This window comes from Notamacropus eugenii, chromosome 2, assembly GCF_028372415.1.
Source record: "Notamacropus eugenii isolate mMacEug1 chromosome 2, mMacEug1.pri_v2, whole genome shotgun sequence".
Taxonomy (NCBI): Eukaryota; Metazoa; Chordata; class Mammalia; order Diprotodontia; family Macropodidae; genus Notamacropus; species Notamacropus eugenii.
In genome coordinates this window covers 12,618,013-12,635,927 of record NC_092873.1, presented here as the reverse complement: position 1 = coordinate 12,635,927, position 17,915 = coordinate 12,618,013, and the positions used below count along the sequence as shown (strand labels likewise).

General features: G+C 43.8%; 1 protein-coding gene across 3 annotated transcripts in view; it reads right to left on the bottom strand.

Annotated features, from left to right (window-relative positions):
• Window positions 1–17,915, bottom strand: part of CD6 (CD6 molecule) — a 47,844-nt gene that overhangs the window by 17,461 nt on the left and 12,468 nt on the right. The window lies entirely within an intron of this gene.

Sequence of the window (17,915 nt, the reverse complement as noted above, 5' to 3'; positions counted from 1 at the left end):
TGAAAGAGAAATACAGACTCTTTCAAATCCCCATCCATTAGCTTTATCTCAACCAATAGATCAGAGACAAAGCCACAGGAAATGCAGAAGGGGTCCTTATGTAAGCCCCTTACTCACAAGAAGTTCATTTTTCATGCTCCAAGGAAAATGAAAAGGAGGGATGTATGGAGGGAAGGGCTCATGGGGGAGGAAGGTCTTCACACACACACACACACACACACACACACACACACACAAAGTGGTGACGCTTCATGGTATAAAAACATGGAGTTGAGATGGAGTCACTCATCAGGAGGGATTGATATCAGGTCATCTAAACTCTCCTCCACACAATGATCACCCCCAGGACTGAGGGTCAATCTTGCTCTCCACCTCCTGACAGAGAGGTGAAGGACAATATGAGTCATAGAATTTTTTGGACATGGCCAATAAGGGAATATATTTTGCATATTTATTACTAACGTTTTATTTTTCCTCTCTTTTTATCAGTGGAGGAAGGGGAAAAGCAGTTCTTGGGAATGTGATGGAAGGATATGACCTCTATACATTACAATTTGGACATGTCACAGCTAGCTCACAGACTCTTAGCTCCAGAGCTGAAAGAGACCTTGGACTTGATCTAGTCCAATCTACTCATTTTATAGACAAGGAAACTGAGGCCCAGAAATGACATAGAATCATATGCATAAGCATGGGCTTATAACTAGAAGAGACCTTAGAGGTTATCAAATTTAACCCTCTCATTTTTCAAAAGAGGAAACTGAGGCACAGAGGGGTTAAGGGACTTTCCCAAGGTCATTCAGCTGGAAAATATCTAAGGTGAGATTTGAACTCTGATCCTCTGTCCCCAGAAAAAGGGATCTTTCCACAGTATCACACTTGACTGGACCTAAAAGGGTCAGCCTGCAGAGGTGTACTTCAGGGCTTTCTTCTCAGACTTGTTCTATTTAATGTCTTTTTTGTCTATGACTTGGATCAGGGCATAGATGGCAAACTCATAGAATTTGCAGATTCCACAAAGTTGGGAATCTTACTTAGCTAATGCTCTGGAGAACAGCCGAGCTCCCAAAAGGTCTGGATGGGCTAGAATACTGGATTAAATCGAATAAGACCAAACTGAATAGGGATGAATGCAAAGTCTTACACGAGTTCCAAAAGATTAGTTAGATTAGTTGTTAAATACAAGATGGGAAAGCTGTGGCAAGGCAGCCCTGCCAGTGAAAAAGATCTGGGAATCTTAGTGGACTACAAGCTCCCCCCCCCCCCCCCCGCAAAAAACCCCAAACCACTAATGTTTCTTTGTTTTCCATAAGAGCCTAGAGGAGGTGACCAACCAGTTGTCTTTTCCTCCCAATGAAACATCTGCAGTATTGGGTTAATTTCTGAGTGTCACATTCTAGGGAGGACACTGAGAAGTCAAGAAGCATTTATTAAACACCTACTATGTGCTAAACAGAGCGCTAAATTCTGGAAGCTGGAGAACATCTGAAAGGGGAACCACAATAGTGAAGGACCTTGAAATCCTTCTCTATCAACATCTGTTGGAGAAATGGAGAGGAAAGAAGACCCTGGGGAAACACAAGAGTTAGCTGCCTCTCTAGTCTCTGGACGACTCTGAATAGGAAAAGGGATTAGCTTTGTTCCAGTAGCTCCAGAGGGCAGAACCAATTGAGGGGATGGCACAGAGGCAGATGGAGACTCTGTATGAGGGAAAACATGCTATTAATTCCTGTTTTCTCAAAGTGTATTGGGCTGCCTTGGGTAGAGGTGGGAGTCTGCCTTATCAGGGATCTCAAGGGAAGGCTGGATGACTGCTTACCAGTCTTTTGTAAAAGAATATTCTTGCTCAGGGTCACATTGGGCTAACTGGCCTCTGATACTTAATAAAACTATTATCCCTAGGCAAGTCAATAAACCTCTCCATGCCTCAGTTTCCTCATCTGTAAAAAGAGGAGTTTTATTTGATTGCTTCTGAGGTCACTTCTGGCCCTAAATCAATGATCCTAAGAAGGGGAAAGGAATAAGCATTTGTTAAGCACTACTATTTTTAGACACTGTGCTAAGCCCTTTACAAATATTATCACATTTGATAATCCTAGAATATTACAACCTCTTTGTGCCTTGGGTTTCTCATCTATAAAATGAAAGGTCTGTGCTTGATATCCTGGAAGCAGGAGTTCTTAACCTGAGGTCTGTGAATTTGTTTCTTTTTAAAAATTATTTCAGTATTGATAATCCTATGTATTTTGTTTTAAGCCTTTAAAAACATTTTTCTGAGAAGAGCTCCTTAAATCTTCACCAGACTGCCAAAGGACTCATGGCCTCTATATTATAGTCTCTTCCAACTCTAAATCTGTTGGTCTATGCCTTCTTTATGTCTCAGTAAGCCCTTTGTAATAGCTATCATTTCTTCAGATTTCTTCCAACCCTAAATCTATGTCAACGATTCTAAGAGTGCCCAGTCAAATCTTTCCCCCTGCCCAGCATGAATACTTGGAAGACTACAGAAAGCAGAGAGAAGGATGATCTGGTCCCTGGCTGGGCGGGCTTTGTGTTTGAGTTTGCCAAAACAAGAAGAGAGAATTTCTCACAGCTAAGGACTTCTAGACCACCCCCTCACTCTCACCACATGCCACTTTTGTTAACATTTAGGCACATCTATGAGCATACACACAGCGCCTCCCCCCAAGACTTCACCTCACCCCCCCTCACAACAATTCTTCACACACACACACACGCTACCGACTCACATTATCGCACACACCCACATAGGCCTACCAAGACTTCACACACACCATCAAGAAACAGCACCACTTAACACACATTAATGCTCGGGCGTGTGTGCGCACACACACACACACACACACACACACACACACACACAGAAAGAACCCTCTCATGTAGAGCACCTGGGGGCCACTACATCAATCTGAGAAAAAGCCTAATTGTTGTCTAATTGCTGGCCCAAGTAGAATCCTGACTTAGTCAGCGGACCTCCTGAAGGCAAAATGAACTCAGGATTCTGAGCACAGAGCTCTCTGTTGCTAATATGATTTTCAAAGGGAGAATTCCGATTGCTCCACTTTCTGAGTCTCAGAATCCTGGTTCCCATAGCAACCAGCCCCGATGCACCCAGGTGGTGTTTCATCTAACAAGAACCAGGATGCCTGACTACAGTGTATACATGTGTGTATGTATGTAGTGTGTATGTGTGACCCATGTACATGTTTGGATTTTGTGTGTGTCTATGTATACATGTGTGTCAGTGAGCATTAATATATGTGTATGTCTATGTATTATGTGTTTGTGTATTATGGGTAGATATGAAAATATGGGTAGGTGTGTATTGGGGTATATGAATAATAGTACATATGTGTGGTGAGTGTGTATGAAATTTTGTGTGAATGTTGGTGGTGACTATGAATGTATGAATGTGCTAAGTATGAATCAGTAATTTAGCCAGTCAACACCTATGTATTAAGTGCTTTGGGTTTTTAAAAATCTTGGTAAGCATTTCAATATTCGTAGTCATATGTATTTTAAACCATTTTAATGCCCCCAAACCCAAAAGGGGTCACAAAGAGTCAGACAACACTGAAATGACTAAACAAGTGCAAGATATCATACAAAGTGCTGGCAATACAAAGAAAGGCAAAAATGTGGCCCCTGCCTTCAAGCAGCTCCCAGTCTAGTGAAGAAGACAACATACGAAGAATTCAACATACGAAGAATTCTGTGTGTCCACATTACATACAGAGCAGATCAGAAGTAACCTCAGAAGGAAGACACCAGTGGGGGTGGGAGGGAGATCAGAGAAGCCACCTCCTGCCCACCCCCAAAGGTGGTGCTTGAGCTGCGACTTTAAGGGAAGCCAAAGAAACTGAGGCAGATGTGAGAAAGGAAAACATCCCAGAGATGGAGGAGAGCCAGCAAAGGCAGGGAGGGAGTCTCTGAAGGTCATGACAGGTGTGAGGACAAGCACATAGACCCTGAAGTGGAGAAGGAATGCAGGGGATACAGTATAAAGAAAACAAACAAGGTAGGAAGGGTTACAAAGAGCTTTAAATGCCCCCAAAAGAGAACTTCTTATTTTACTCTGGAAGTAATAGGGAGCCACTGAAATTTATTGAGGAAGGTCAGACCTCTGAAAGAAATCACCTTGGCAGCTGAATAGAGAATGGGTTGGAATGGGGAGAGATAAGGCAGAGATCAATTAAAAGATTAGTGTGACCATCCTGCCTTGACAGTAAGTAGAATGGGAGATCAGGGGAATGCTGTAGCTACAGTACACTGAGATTTCAGTAAAGCATTTATTTGACAGGGTCTCTCTGGCTATCCTGGTGGACAAGTGGAACTTTATGGGCTGGACAATTATGCGAGTTCAACTACTTTATAGTTAACGTAATAAATGACTAAAGCCAAAGAATAGTGATTGATGGTTCGATGTCACCTTGAAAGGGCATCTCTACTGGAACCCCGCAGGGATCTATATGTGATAATCCTGTTCCATTGAGCGTTTGGCCCAGATGGCCTACTTACTGAATTTGTAGATGACACAAAGTTGGAGGGCAAAGTTATTACATGAGAGAATCAGGATGTAAAAAGGTCTTGGCAGGCTAGAGTGTTGGACTAAATTGAATTGGTGAAATTTCACAGGGAGAGATATAAAGTCATAGACGAGTTCAGAAAAATCAACTTTGCAAGTATAACATGGGGGAGGTATAGACAACAGTTTCGGGGGGCTTGGGGGAATGAAAGATCAATGACTCAATCGTGTGACATGTCAGTCAATAATGGCCAATGTGATCATAGATTCCATTCAGAGTGGGGTCCAATTGTTCAAGACTGGAGAGATGATACTGTGCTCCACTGTGGTCAGGCCTCACCTAGGGCATTGTGCTCGGTTCTAGGGGTTATGTTTTAGGAAGAGCGTTAGTAAGCTGAAGTGTCTATAAGAGGACACCTGGGGTGGTAAAGGACCTTGAGATCATGCTGTATGAGAATCATTTGGAAGAACTGGCCATGTTTAGCTAGGAGAAGACTAAGGGTGAGATGGGGGAAAGCAATTTACAAGTATTTGAAGGACTGCTGTATGGAAGAGGCAACTTGCTCATTTTGGAGCCTAGAGAGAAGAATTAGGAGAAATGATGGCAGATGCAGAAGCAGATTTGCATCTGATGTCAGGAAAAGCTTCCCAGTGATGAGAGCAGGTCCCAACCAAAGTGGAATGGGTTACCCCAGGAAGTGGTGGGCTCCTTCTCTCTAGAACTCATTAGGCAAAGTCTGAGGGCCATCTCATTGGGGATATTGTAGTAGGAATTCTTGTTCAGGTTAAGTGAGGTGCTCTAGACCCAGGGTGGAGACTCTGAATATCAACCACATGGAGACAGCCCCATGGTGTCTCACAGAGCATACTGCATCATGTTTTTGGCAAACAATAGGGGAAATTTCAGTGACTCACTTATGCTCGGGGATATGGAATCTGTGAATATGGAGAGAAGGTCCTTTCTGCCCAAGCAGATGGATGGGTGTTCAGAGCACTTGTCTGAAAATCAGAACTCCTGCGTTCTTTCTGCCCTCATTGCCTGGACAGTCCAGTGAGAAGGGAGAGCTCTGACTTTCCCTACCCTTAAGGAAATCCCCAAGTACAGTCGATAACAATCATTTGAGTAATGCTTTTTTAGTACCTTGGATAACTCCTCAAGATTAACTCTATACCCAGAGTAAGGCACTATGGTACAAGGGAAGACATACAGGACTGGGTTGGAGCTTCTTGATCCAAATCCTGGCTCTCCCGTTTATTACTTGCATGTAACCTCAGGCAAGCTATGTGCCTTCTCTGAGCCCATGGTTTTCTCCTTTGTAAAATGAGAGGTGCAGAATAGATGAGCTTTGAGATCCTTTCTGACTGAGAATTTATCCTTCTGAGCAAGTTTTACCCCTTGTCTGGACCTCAGTTTCCTATTCTGTGAAATGAAGGGTTTGTACTAGACAGTGTCAAATGTCCTTCCCACACTGAGGTCCCCACTGAATTGGGGACATTGATCTCGATAACACATGCCTAGTACTGTGCAGTATACACATTCACAGAATCAGAGAAGAGCAGGGCTGACTGGGACCTGAATGATCCTAAAGTTTAGCAACTCACAGATTAGCAAAGCGAACTTTGAGATAAATTCAGCCAAGCACCTCATGTGACAGAAACTGAGGCCAAGAGAGATAAGGAATCATCTTACGTAGCAGAGTCAGTATCTGAGCCTGGACCTTCTGACTGAAAATTCGAGGTCTACTCACTATACCATACTGTCCTACAGTACAAAGTCCTCATTTTTAGAAGGAGGAAATTGAGCCCCAGAGAGGGAAAGGGACTTGCCCAAGGCCACACAACAAATTTGCATTTGTGGTTTCCTGAAAAAAAAGTCTTGTTTGGTTAAGAAGGATGTGGATGTGTGGCATTTGATACAGACGGTGCTGTACACACCTGCACCAAGCAGACATGCTTCTCTGTGTATTTCTTCCCCATGGGAGGTCCTTAAAGTGTGTAATTGAGTCCAATGGGAAGGAACAACTGGCTATAACTCTGTACTGCTGAGCTCTGAGTTGGAGCCCTGAGGAGGCTGGAGAGTAAGCCTCTGCTCCATGACCATCCTCTCTGCCTTCCCCCAACCAGCCTGCAAAAATGTGCAGCTCACCCCCAGGGAGCTAGGAGAGAGTGTGGACAAGTCTGCCCTGCTTACAGATCCAGTGATTCGGAATGCAAGCCTTGTTGGTCTTTGCCATGTTCTAGAGATCCTGGGCAAATCACTTAACCCTGTTTGACTCAGTTTCATCACCTGTAAAAATGAACTGGAGAAGGAAATAGCAAACCACTCCAGTATCTTTGCCAAAAAAATCCTGAATATGTTCACAAAGAGTCGGAGATGACTGAAAGATGACTCCACAACAAGAAACACTTACAGTGGAGGGCACTGGAAAGAGCCTCAGACTAGTCCTGGCTATGCCACTTATTCCCATTTGACCCTGTACAAGTCATTTCCTTTTTATGAGCCTCAGTTTTTCATTCTGTAAAAAGAATTAGTCTGACTGGATGATCTCTCAGGTCCTTCCTAATTCTGACTTTCTGTGCTCTGAGAAAATAGTAAGCAGCAGCGGCAGCAACACTTTAAGTTTTGCAGAATGTGTTCCAAACATGATTTCATTTGATCTTCATAGCAACCCTGGAATGTAGGTGCTATTCTTATACCCATTTTACAGATGAAGAAGTTGAGACACCAAGAGGTTAACTGGCTTGCCTGTGATTACACAGCTAGTTAGTGCTAGAGGCTGAATCTGAACTCAAGCCCTCCTGACTCCAAGTATAGCCTTCTTTCCCACTTGTACTGTGCTGCCCTGTTCTAGGGTTTCTATCAGGTATGGCATTCTGTGCTCAACCTTCTAAGCCCCCTTCTAGCTCTGCGTTCTAGTTTCAGTCCTTTCCTGCCCAGGCATCCCATGTTCTAAAGTCCCTCCCAACTTTTACATTCTATATTTGAAGGTCCTTCTTAGTGCTGACACTCTGTGCCCATAGTTCCACCCTCTGGTTCTAATATTATATGTTCTAAGAATCCTTCCAGCTCTGAATTTCTGTGTTCTAATTATCCTTCCCAGGTCTCACATTATCTGTTCTAAAGTTCTCCCAACTCTGACATTCTGTGTTCCAAGTTCTAGCATATTAAATTCTGTATTCTAAACTCCCTGCCACCTCTGACATTCTCTGTTCTTAGGATCCCTTCTCCTTGAGCTTTACCAAACCACGTTCTGGTCCTTACATTCCCTCCCCTCAGCTCTGAGATATGTTGACTCTCCAACTGCTCCAAGATGAATCTTGGCTCATGAAGGCAGAGCTGTTTCTGTCCTTCCTGCTGCTAATGATGATGGGGGACGGTGGGGATGATGATGGCTAACAACGCCCACGTTTCCTGAGGGTTTTGGTGGAGCTGGGCTGCGTAGTCACATGCCTGCTTTCATCGATCTGGACCTAAAGAGCCAGATGGCTCCAGAAGAGTATGATCCAGCAGATGGCCAGTTTCACTGCTCCTCCACTCAGGTGACTACCACAGGTGGCCAAATGAGTCTCTCTGTTTCCAGTTTTAATACCACAGCTACAAGAGATCTCTACATTTCTCAGGCTCAAAATATTTTTAGATGTAGAAAGGAAGAAGAAGAGTTTGTTATGCTCTCAAAAAGGGAAAGGGAGGCGCAAATAAGTTTCCTCTCACTTCACCTCCTGGCACTTAGGGAGCTCGAGGGAGACCTTTGAGTCCTGGTGCCCAGTTTGTCAACCAAGATATAAACCAGGGCCATGGACTTTGGATAAAACAGGGAAATCTCTAACATCCCTTCCAGTTCCATAAACCAATCAAGTCAGACATGAATTCATTGACATTTTTTAGAATTGTGTTGCAAAATGCTATGATAATAATAGCTAACATTTCTAGATTGCTTTAAGATTTGCAAATAACTTTGAATATATTATCTCCTTTGAGATGCTCCCAAACCCTAGGAGAATGGGGTTCCAGGCAGTGTTAGCTCTAATAGATGTGGAAATTGGCTCAAAGTCTAGAAGTGTAAGATGTGGGTTTGAGCTGAAGTCTTCTTGACTCCAAGTTCACTATTCTATTGTCATGGTGTGATTCCTAACTTCATCTTGGTATAGTAGCACATAGTAGGCACTTAGTAAGTCCTGAACTCACTCACCATGTAGTAACATATAGTAGGTTCTTAGTAAGTGTTGAACTCACTCACGATGTGAGGAAGTTGCTTCCCTTCGTTAGGGACAATGGGACAAAGACATGGTGATGGGAGAGGGCAGGATGAGAAAGGAACAGACTGGCTGGTATGAAGGGTACAAGGAGAAGAGGGCAAACTGAAGCTAGAAGAGAGGTTGGCACCCAAATGGGCAAGGCTTAGGTGACAGGCTTAGGAGTTTGCGCTGCCTTTGATAGGTTTCTAATGGACGTGATTTGTTTTTATATTACCCTCATTTCCTAATGTATCTCAGAGGACCTTATAACCAAGAGGAAAAAAGAGGGGTGGGGAGCAATTCAGGAAATAGAGCCATTGAAAAGAGCATGAAGCATCTGTTTGTTATTTATGCTCACCCAGTTGACTCCTACTTACTTTGACTCACAGCTGGAGCAGTGAAAGTCTAGTAAGGAGAAGGTAGGACCTTAAGAGGTTGTCTTGCCTGTTCCCCAGCCCCCAGGAAGGACAGTACTTCAATCTTCTCAGATGATGGCCATCTATCCTTTTTCTGAAAATCCTCCTTTGCTCCTGGAGTCTCTCATGCTGGGAATGAGCACTCTTCTCCCTGGTCCATTACCTGCCCAAGTGGGTAGAGTGTTGGTCTTGGATGAAGTTTAACCTGAGTTCCAGTTCTGCCTCAGACACTTAGCAGTTGTATAAGTTGGGTGAGACACTCAGTTTCTGTTTCCTCATCTATAAAATGAAGGGGTTGGTGTGGGTAGCCTCCAAAGCCTATGATCCCCTAGTTCCCTTCAAGGTCCAACTCACTTCCTCAATCTAGCCTTTCCTGAGTCTCCACTTTCTCATAAAGGACAATGACCTCTCCCTTCCCCAGATTCCTCCCATCTCTTTGCCTGGTCCTTTCCTGTGCACAGATCTTCTTCTTCTTTACAACATAGTTTTTGGTGTATGTGCTGTGTCACCCTAATAATACCATCAGGTTTAGAGGTGATGAGACAGAGAAAGCAGCTAGTCTCCCCTTCTTCCTTATTTTACAGATAGAGAAACTGAGGCTCATAGGGACGTGAATTACTCAAGGTCGTATAAGCAGTAAACAATAAAATGCAAAATTCTTTATGGAAATCTATCTTACCCTACAGGAAAATAGGGGAGAAAGAGGATAAGAGGAGGAGGTGATAGAAGGAAGGGCAGATTGAGGGAAGGGGTAATCAGAATGTATGCTGTTTTGGGGTGAGGGAGGGGAGAGATGGGGAGAAAAATTTGGAACTCAAAATCTAGTGGAAGTAAATATTGAAAACTAAAAATAAATTAATAAAAAGAAAAAATAGTATTGAAAAAATGCAAAATCCTTGGCTTGATATCTGATAGTTTCTCCCCGCCCCACTGGCTCCCACCTACCTTTCCTGTCTTATTTAATATAACTCCCCTTCACAACTCTCCCCAAATGAAAAGGGGGAGGGGAAGAAGGAAATAAGCACCTATTATGTGCTAGGCACTTTTTAAATGTTATCTCATTTGATGCTCATAGAGATATATGTCATTACATCTATTTTACAGCTGGGAAAATTGGGGTAGACAGGTGAAGTGACTGACTTAGGTTCACACAGCTAGTAAGTGTCTGAACTCAAGTCTTCTCGATTCCAGGCCCAATGCTCTGTCCATGGCTCTATCCAGCTGCCTCTAAATAAAGCATTCTGTCCCCTCGCTTTGCTGTTTCTACTCCTGGATGCTCTCTCTCTCCCTCCTCACCTGGGCCTGTTAGAATCCCCATTCCAGCTGCCCTTTCCTACCCGAGGCCTTTCTTGAGCCTCCCTGGGCTCTTTAGACTCCCGAAATGACTCGGTGTCACGTTGTAGCCCACCCACCGTATATCCCTTAATAGTTTTATCTCCTTGAGGGATCCCAGGAAGTGTTTTCACTTTTATATAACCCAATGCCTGGTATATAGTAGACACTTAATAATTGCTTATTAAGAGCTTGGCTCTCAAACAAGATATGAGAAGACACCTCTGAATTGAATATGTTGTCAGATTTTGAAAATGATTTTACTTATCATTTCTTCATTTTATATATATATATATATAAGTAAAGTAATTCATTTTAATTAAAAAACTTCATTCTGAGTGTTGACTCAGTGAGAAGGGTCGAAGAAGGAGACAAGAGAGAATTTAGTTGCTACAAAAACAAAAGTTATCCATAAAATTTTATTTAATTTTTAAAGAATTGAGCTGAGGGCCCACCTCTGCTGGGTTCAATATGATATGTACCAAGATGTTATTTCTAGAGGTTCCAGAAATGTTGATGATGAGAACACCAGGCTGTCATTCCACAGAGGTGATGAGGTTCAGCCGGAGACCCAGGGGGGAGTAGACATGTGTTGGGCCGGGGGTGGGTGAATAGCTTTAATTCCCAGATGGAATTTCTGGCAGCCAGAAAATGTGGTTGTGGTTCCTCCCCCCCCCCCCCCCACCTGGGACCCAGGGGCAGATCCCCTGGATTTTCAAGGAAAGTTTCTTGTAAATAGTAACATGGTAAAAAAACATCAGCAAATAGAATGAGCTATCATTATACTGTAACATGACAAAGAAGATGATGGCAGCCACTGGAACAGCTTTGAAAGGCAGAGAAGAGAACAGAAGGAAATTTAGGAAGGATATATGTTCAGGACATTTCTGAAAGTAGTAGAGAATTTGAAATGGGCATTCTCCAAAAAGCAAGCAGCACAAGATGGAGATTCAGGGCTCCACACACAGCCCTCTGCACTCTCCTGCACCGTGTAAATGTTTGTGTGAGTTGGGGGGGGGGATTAATTTTAGAATTTAAAAATTGTTTTAAGAGAAAAAGAAAAATCTGATAAGAGAGACAGAGACAGAAAGGGAGAGAGAGAGACAGACAGAGAGAGAGAGAAAGCACAATGCTGAATCATATCACCTGCTTCTTGGCAGGTAAAGCATGAGATATTCTATTTTCTGATATGGCCAATGTGTTAATTTGTTTTGCTTGATTATAATTATTCCTTAATTATAAGTTATTATATAATATCATATAATACATTATATAATTGCAAATTATATATAATTATAATTAATATATAAATATATTCTATAATAATAAGAAGGGATCAAGAGACAGAGGGGGAGAGAAAGTGGGAGGAAGAAAGGAAGAGAAAGAAAAAGGAGAGAGAAAGGAAGAAACAAAGAGAAACAAAAAAATAAAAAAACACATAAGGAAATCATTTTTTAAAAACATACACAGAAGAAAATTAAAATCATGTCAGAAGGGGACACAAGCAGCCATTTTGCTAGTGCTTTCTTAAAGTTAACATACACTTCAAAATCAAATAGTACGTAACAAGCCCATGAGTTCATATACAATCCTGTTCTGCTTTTTTGTATATTGAGATGCTTGGGTCTCTTAATTTATATCTCTTTATTTCATAATAAAAAGAAAATTTGAAAAATAAATGTGAAAAATGATGATGGTCATCAAGGGGTCCTCGAGCTCTGTGAAGAGGAGAAGGTCTGGAGTTAGAGGAGCTGCCTTTGATTCCTGGTTTTGTCACTTAATGCCTGTGGTTACATCAGCCTCTTTGGGCTTCTATTTCTTTTTCTGTAAAATGAGGAGATTGAGCTTAGTGCTGCTGTCCCTGATTCCTGCTGGTTCTAAGTCTCCCACTCTCTCTCTCTCTCTCTCTCTCTCTCTCTCTCTCTCTCTCTCTCTCTCTCTCTCTCTCTCTCTCTCTCTCTCTCCTCTCTCTCCCTCTCCCTCTCTCATTGTCTCTGTCTTTCTGTCTCTCTGTCTCTGTCTGTCTGTCTGTCTGTCTGTCTGTCTCTCCCCTTCCCTCCCTCCCCTGTAAACCAACAACGACAGCAATGGTAGTGGTGTGGAGGGCAGTTGAGACTCGTGTCATGACCAGAAGAAATTGCAGAAAGGTTGACCTTAGGGAACGTGCAGATGATGAGAGCCAATGGGAGAAAGAGCTCAGCACATCACTGTGGGATCAGGATCCATCAGACGAGCACAATTATTCTTGGACTGTCAGAGGACAAACGCCTGTGCTACAAATACAGACCTTAAGATATCCTTGAAAACTCAGCCAACAATCTATACTGGAAACAGAATTATCGTAGACCCTAACAGTGATTCATAAAATCTTAAGTCAGTCAGTCAGCAAACATTTATTAAGCATCTATCATGTACCAGGCCCTGAGCTAAGCCCTAGGGATACACAGAGAAGCAAGACAGTGCTGGCCCTCAAGCAGCTCACAGGAGACAGGGCACCAACACTCGGCAAGTAGAAAAGTATCTCCTGGGTAAATGGGGCAGAGGTGCGGGGAATCTCAGCCAGAAGGCCCTGCGGAAGGGGAGGCATTTCCAAGGACACTAGGAAAGGCATCCTACACAAGGTGATGATGTCTTGAAAGGAGCCAGAGAAACCTCAAGGAGGTGAGGGTGAGGAGGGAGTGGCTCCATACCAAAGACTCCGTCTCCACATAGATGGAATGAACTCAGTTCCTCAGACAGGGCACCCTTAACAGTCTACACCACACACTGCCTTACTATTAAATCTCGTTTTGTGACCTATTGACTGGTCCTGATCTCCCAGCTAGTCCCTTGTCCCTTATCAGGAATGTGTTTACCAGCTTACTCTGTATAAGGAGAATTTCACAGATGAATGAGGGCCGAAGCATCTGGGGAAGACGGATGCTCAAAATGGAGGACAAATCACAGAAGAGACAAGGTGATGGCAGTTCACCTGTGGGTGGGACTAACTGATCTCTGAGGTTCCTTCTGGCTCAAGAATTCTGACATTCTGAGATATGCAGGCCACCAGACATAAATGTGAGTCAATCTTGCTCCCCACTAGCTAAACAAGGTCCTGCCCGTTCAAATGGAGTGTCCTGAAGTCTAACCATGGTGGAGGCACCAGGATGTATTTGGAAAAAGAATTGTTTTAGAGTCAGAGGGCCTGGATTCTAATCTCACAGCTGGCGCTTACCACCCACGTGACTGGGTAAATCACTTCCTGAGCCTTAGTTTTCTCATATGCCAAGGGAGGGCAGTTGAACTAGGTGAGTCTTCTAAGGTCTTCTCCAGCTTGAGCTACTTGAGACTATGGAGCATCCAAATGTGTTCATGTTCATGTTCTCTCTCTGTCTCTCTCTCTGTCTGTCTGTCTCTCTCTCTCCCCTCCCTCCCTGCCTTCCTCCTACCCTCCCTCCCTAATCCTATCCCTCTTCCACCTCAGAAAGACATCCTCCATCTTTAGGAATTCAGGCTAAAGCCCATGAAACCCAATAAAATTCCCTAAACAGGCATGCTGGGAATCACCCCAATGCCTGAAAAAGAAGTTGACCTGCATAGCCAGGCACCATTTTGCAATTCTGCCCCTCCCTTGGTCCACCCACACACAAAAACATCCTGGCTCGTGCCTGGATTGTGGGTGGGGGTGACAGGCTAAGATGGGGTGGCTTATTTCTGTGGGCCCCAGGCCCTCCAGGTGCTATTTAGGCTACAGTTCCCATAAGTTCTTAGCATGGGCCTATCTCAGAAATCCCCCTAGGGTTGTCAACAATGTCTTGTGGAGGTGGTACGATACCAGAAATAAGATACTGCGAAAGTTCCCTCCTTATAGGCAATGACTCCTGGCACGCCCCTCCCCACTCAAAGAAGGGGAATCTGAGCCTTCAGGTAGTTCAGGTGAATAACTAAAGGCAACAGCTGAGCTCTCTGACCTCCCACAAGTGACCCACTCCCATGCTCCCAAGGTGGCACAAATACCTGAGATCATCACTACAGTCCCTCTGTTCAGCACTCACTGGAGCAGATCTCCTCTCCACGCTCTAGCAGTTTCTTCCCCACCCACCATCTTGAGTCAATTCAACACGGCATATATTTCTTGAGCCCCCTGTGTGGGCCAACACCCCCATTACCCTCTGAATTGGGCCATAAGCATCACAGCTCCTTCCCCCGGAGATGTGAGATGCCCTCCAAAGAGCATGTTTGGCAAACTCCTGTGGTAGTCTGGCATGAGATAAGTCCATGGCTTACATGGATGGAGGAGCAGAGTATTCCATGTAGATTATATATCATTTATATGTTACATAATAGTATATTATACATTAATGTATTATCACTTTATATGTATATACATGTGTGAGTATTCCAATATTTACATAAGACTTTGCAAAACACTTTATATGGTATCTCATTTGGTCCTCACAACAACTCTGGGAGGCAGGTGCTATTATTTTCCCCAATTTACAGATGAAGAAACTGAGACAGAGAGAGGTTGAGTGACTTGCCCACACAACTAAGAAGTGTCTGAGATGGTTTGAGCTGGTGGTTTGAAATGATTTGAGTCTTGGTGACTTCAGGCACAGGGGTCTCTCCACAGTGTTCTGTGATCCTTAGTTACTTCATCCTTTGCTGTTTCCTGGCTTCTCCCCACAGGTCATCTGCGGAGCATCGCTTCAGAGCCACCTCTTTTCCAGTGGGGATGGGCACTAACTCATGGGACACAAAACCTAGAGTGTCAGATGGTTATTTTTGTGTCAATAAGGATCATGACAGAGAGTTTCTTGGGGCCTTAGGGCAGTGGGTCTTGTTAAGTATCTAAGAAAATTACTCAGGTTTTAGGATCATAGATCTGGAGCTTTCTGAAAGGGGCCAGCTAGTCCATCCAATCTGTTCATTTTACAGATGAGTAAACTGAGGCCCAGGTGAGATAGCAAGAGAGAGAGAAGCATCCTTAATCCTGAGCAGGAGAGTCAAGAAACCTAGGTTCTCATCTGAGCTTGGGCAATGATTCACTGTTTGACCATGTGTAAGCAAATCACATACCCTCTCCGAGACTCAATTTCCTTCTCTGTAAAATGAGAGGTTTGAATCATTAAAATCCCTTCTAGTTCTGACATTCCATGTCCCACCCTCTAAGTACTCTTGAATGGATCCATCTATGAGGGATCGTTCGGTCTTTAGTTTAGTCTCTCTGACCTCACTTTTTTCCCTCCAAGATAAAGGGGTTGGAGAACTAGATAACTTTAAGGTTCCTCTCAGCTCTAAATCTGTAGAGAGAAGATTCAGTCTGGGCTCGGGGTCGTGGGAATTTCTCTGATTGCTCTAGAGAAGGTTTGCCCTACCCTTGTTTGTGGCAAGACTTTTATCAGCTCTCTTGGGCCCTAGGTCCTGGCTATGGTTTTTGGTTTTAAGTTCCTCCTCCTGTCTCCACTGACAATGTTACTTACAATATCATTGATTTTGAACTGGAAGGGACCTCAGAGGTCATCTAGTCATTTTAAAGATAGGGAAACTGAGGCCCAGAGAAATTAACCCAAAGTAACAGGACTATGCCTTGAACCCAGGCACTTCAAAGCCCGTCTTGTTTCCACTGTGTCACACAACTCCTTCGGGTATTTGGTGAATTCCGGAGGAGAAGGACAGGTGATTCTAGAGAGTTGAGCAGGGATGGGGAGACCAGGCACCAAGAATCTGCCCTGAGAGGAGGGATGGCATTCCATTGACCCCTTATCTGAGGCCTCCTCCCCATGCCAACTCCAACAGGCCTCCTATCCTAGTTCTGAAAAATAAGCCTCTAAGGTATACATACAGACTCATGGAAAAACTCACATGATTTCTGGGAGAGAATTTAGCGGTCACTGAATCTCATCCACTCACTTTTCACGTGAAGAAATTGATGCCCAGGAAGGTGAAAAGATTTCAATCAAAAAGCATTCATTAAGCACCTACTGTGTACCAACTACTGCCAGTTAAGAAATATTTATGAAGTGCTTCCTTTGTGCCAGGCACTGTTCCAAGTGCTGAGAATTCCAAGAAAGGCAAAACACCATGTCTGCCACCAAGAATTCACATTCCATTGACTTGCTCAAGGGCACCAACAGCAAAAGAAAGGAGTGGTCTAGACTAAGAACCAGAACATCTACTCCAAAGCCAGGGCCCATTCTTTGCCCCAAGTTGGCATGGGATGCATATGCCTTCTCCTCAGTCACTGTCTTACCTCCTTTGCTCTTCATGTAATCTAAGGAATGGGGGAACAGTCAGGGTGAGGCCTCGCTAAAATGGCAAAGTTGACAAAACATCTGTTCTCTCCAGCTAACCATCCATCCATCCATCCATCCATCCATCCATCCTTTTATTCATACATTGATTCCCTGATTCAGTCATCCATTCCTTCAACAACTACATGTTAGCCACTGACTATGTGCAGAGCAGACCCTGTCCTAAATCCTGGGGGAGGGTGAAAGTTCCAATAAGACAGGCTCTTTGACCTCACAGTGCTCCTTCCCACTGTTTCTAAAAGTCTAATAATAGAAGTTTCATTCCTCCCCCCTTTTAGGTAAGCAAGCATGTTTGTAATTCCTTGGGGAAGATCTCCAGGAAACTTCCCTTGCCTGGCCTTGCCTTCCCCCTGCCTCCAGTTCTTGGGTTTCCATTTTCCTGCCACTGGGCATTTGACTTGCCTAAACCTGAGCTCTCTTTCCCCAGCTCAGTATGTCCCAGAGGATGCCCAGAGGGATGAGTCTCTCCACTTTTATCATCACAACCAGTTAGGTTACTGAGTCAAGTCCCTATTTAGACAGTGCTTTCAGATTCACTGAGCAAACATGATCTGAGCTTCACTGCAACCCAGAAGGTGGGGGTGGGGGTGGGAGGGTGGCTGCAGATAGCAATGCAATTTGAGTTGTCCTCATTATATACATGAGGAAAATGGGGCTCAGAAATATGAAGAGGACTTGCCCAGAATCACACAGCTATTGAGTCCTCTGCCCCCAGACTGGTGACTTGTCCATCTACCATGATAGTCCAGGAACAGAAATCAGGACATTACAATAAAAGGCAGAAAGTGGCCTGTCCCATAGCGGTAAGACTAGCATTTGGCATGCCTGCTAATCTCCCAGGGAGAGTCAGGGATTTAGCTAGATGCTCAAGACAGAAATGGCATATTCCCTTCATTTTAGCAAACAGTAAGTGCTCAGCATTAGTAAGGCCCTGTCTACTACGTTCTCATCTTTGTTTATAGCAAGTGCTGACCATATGCCAAGTTAAGCCAACAGCCATTTATTAAGCATCTCCTATACTCCAAATCAAGCCAACAATATTTCTTCAATTCCTCCTATGAGTCAAGTAAAGTCAAGTCAACATGCATTTAT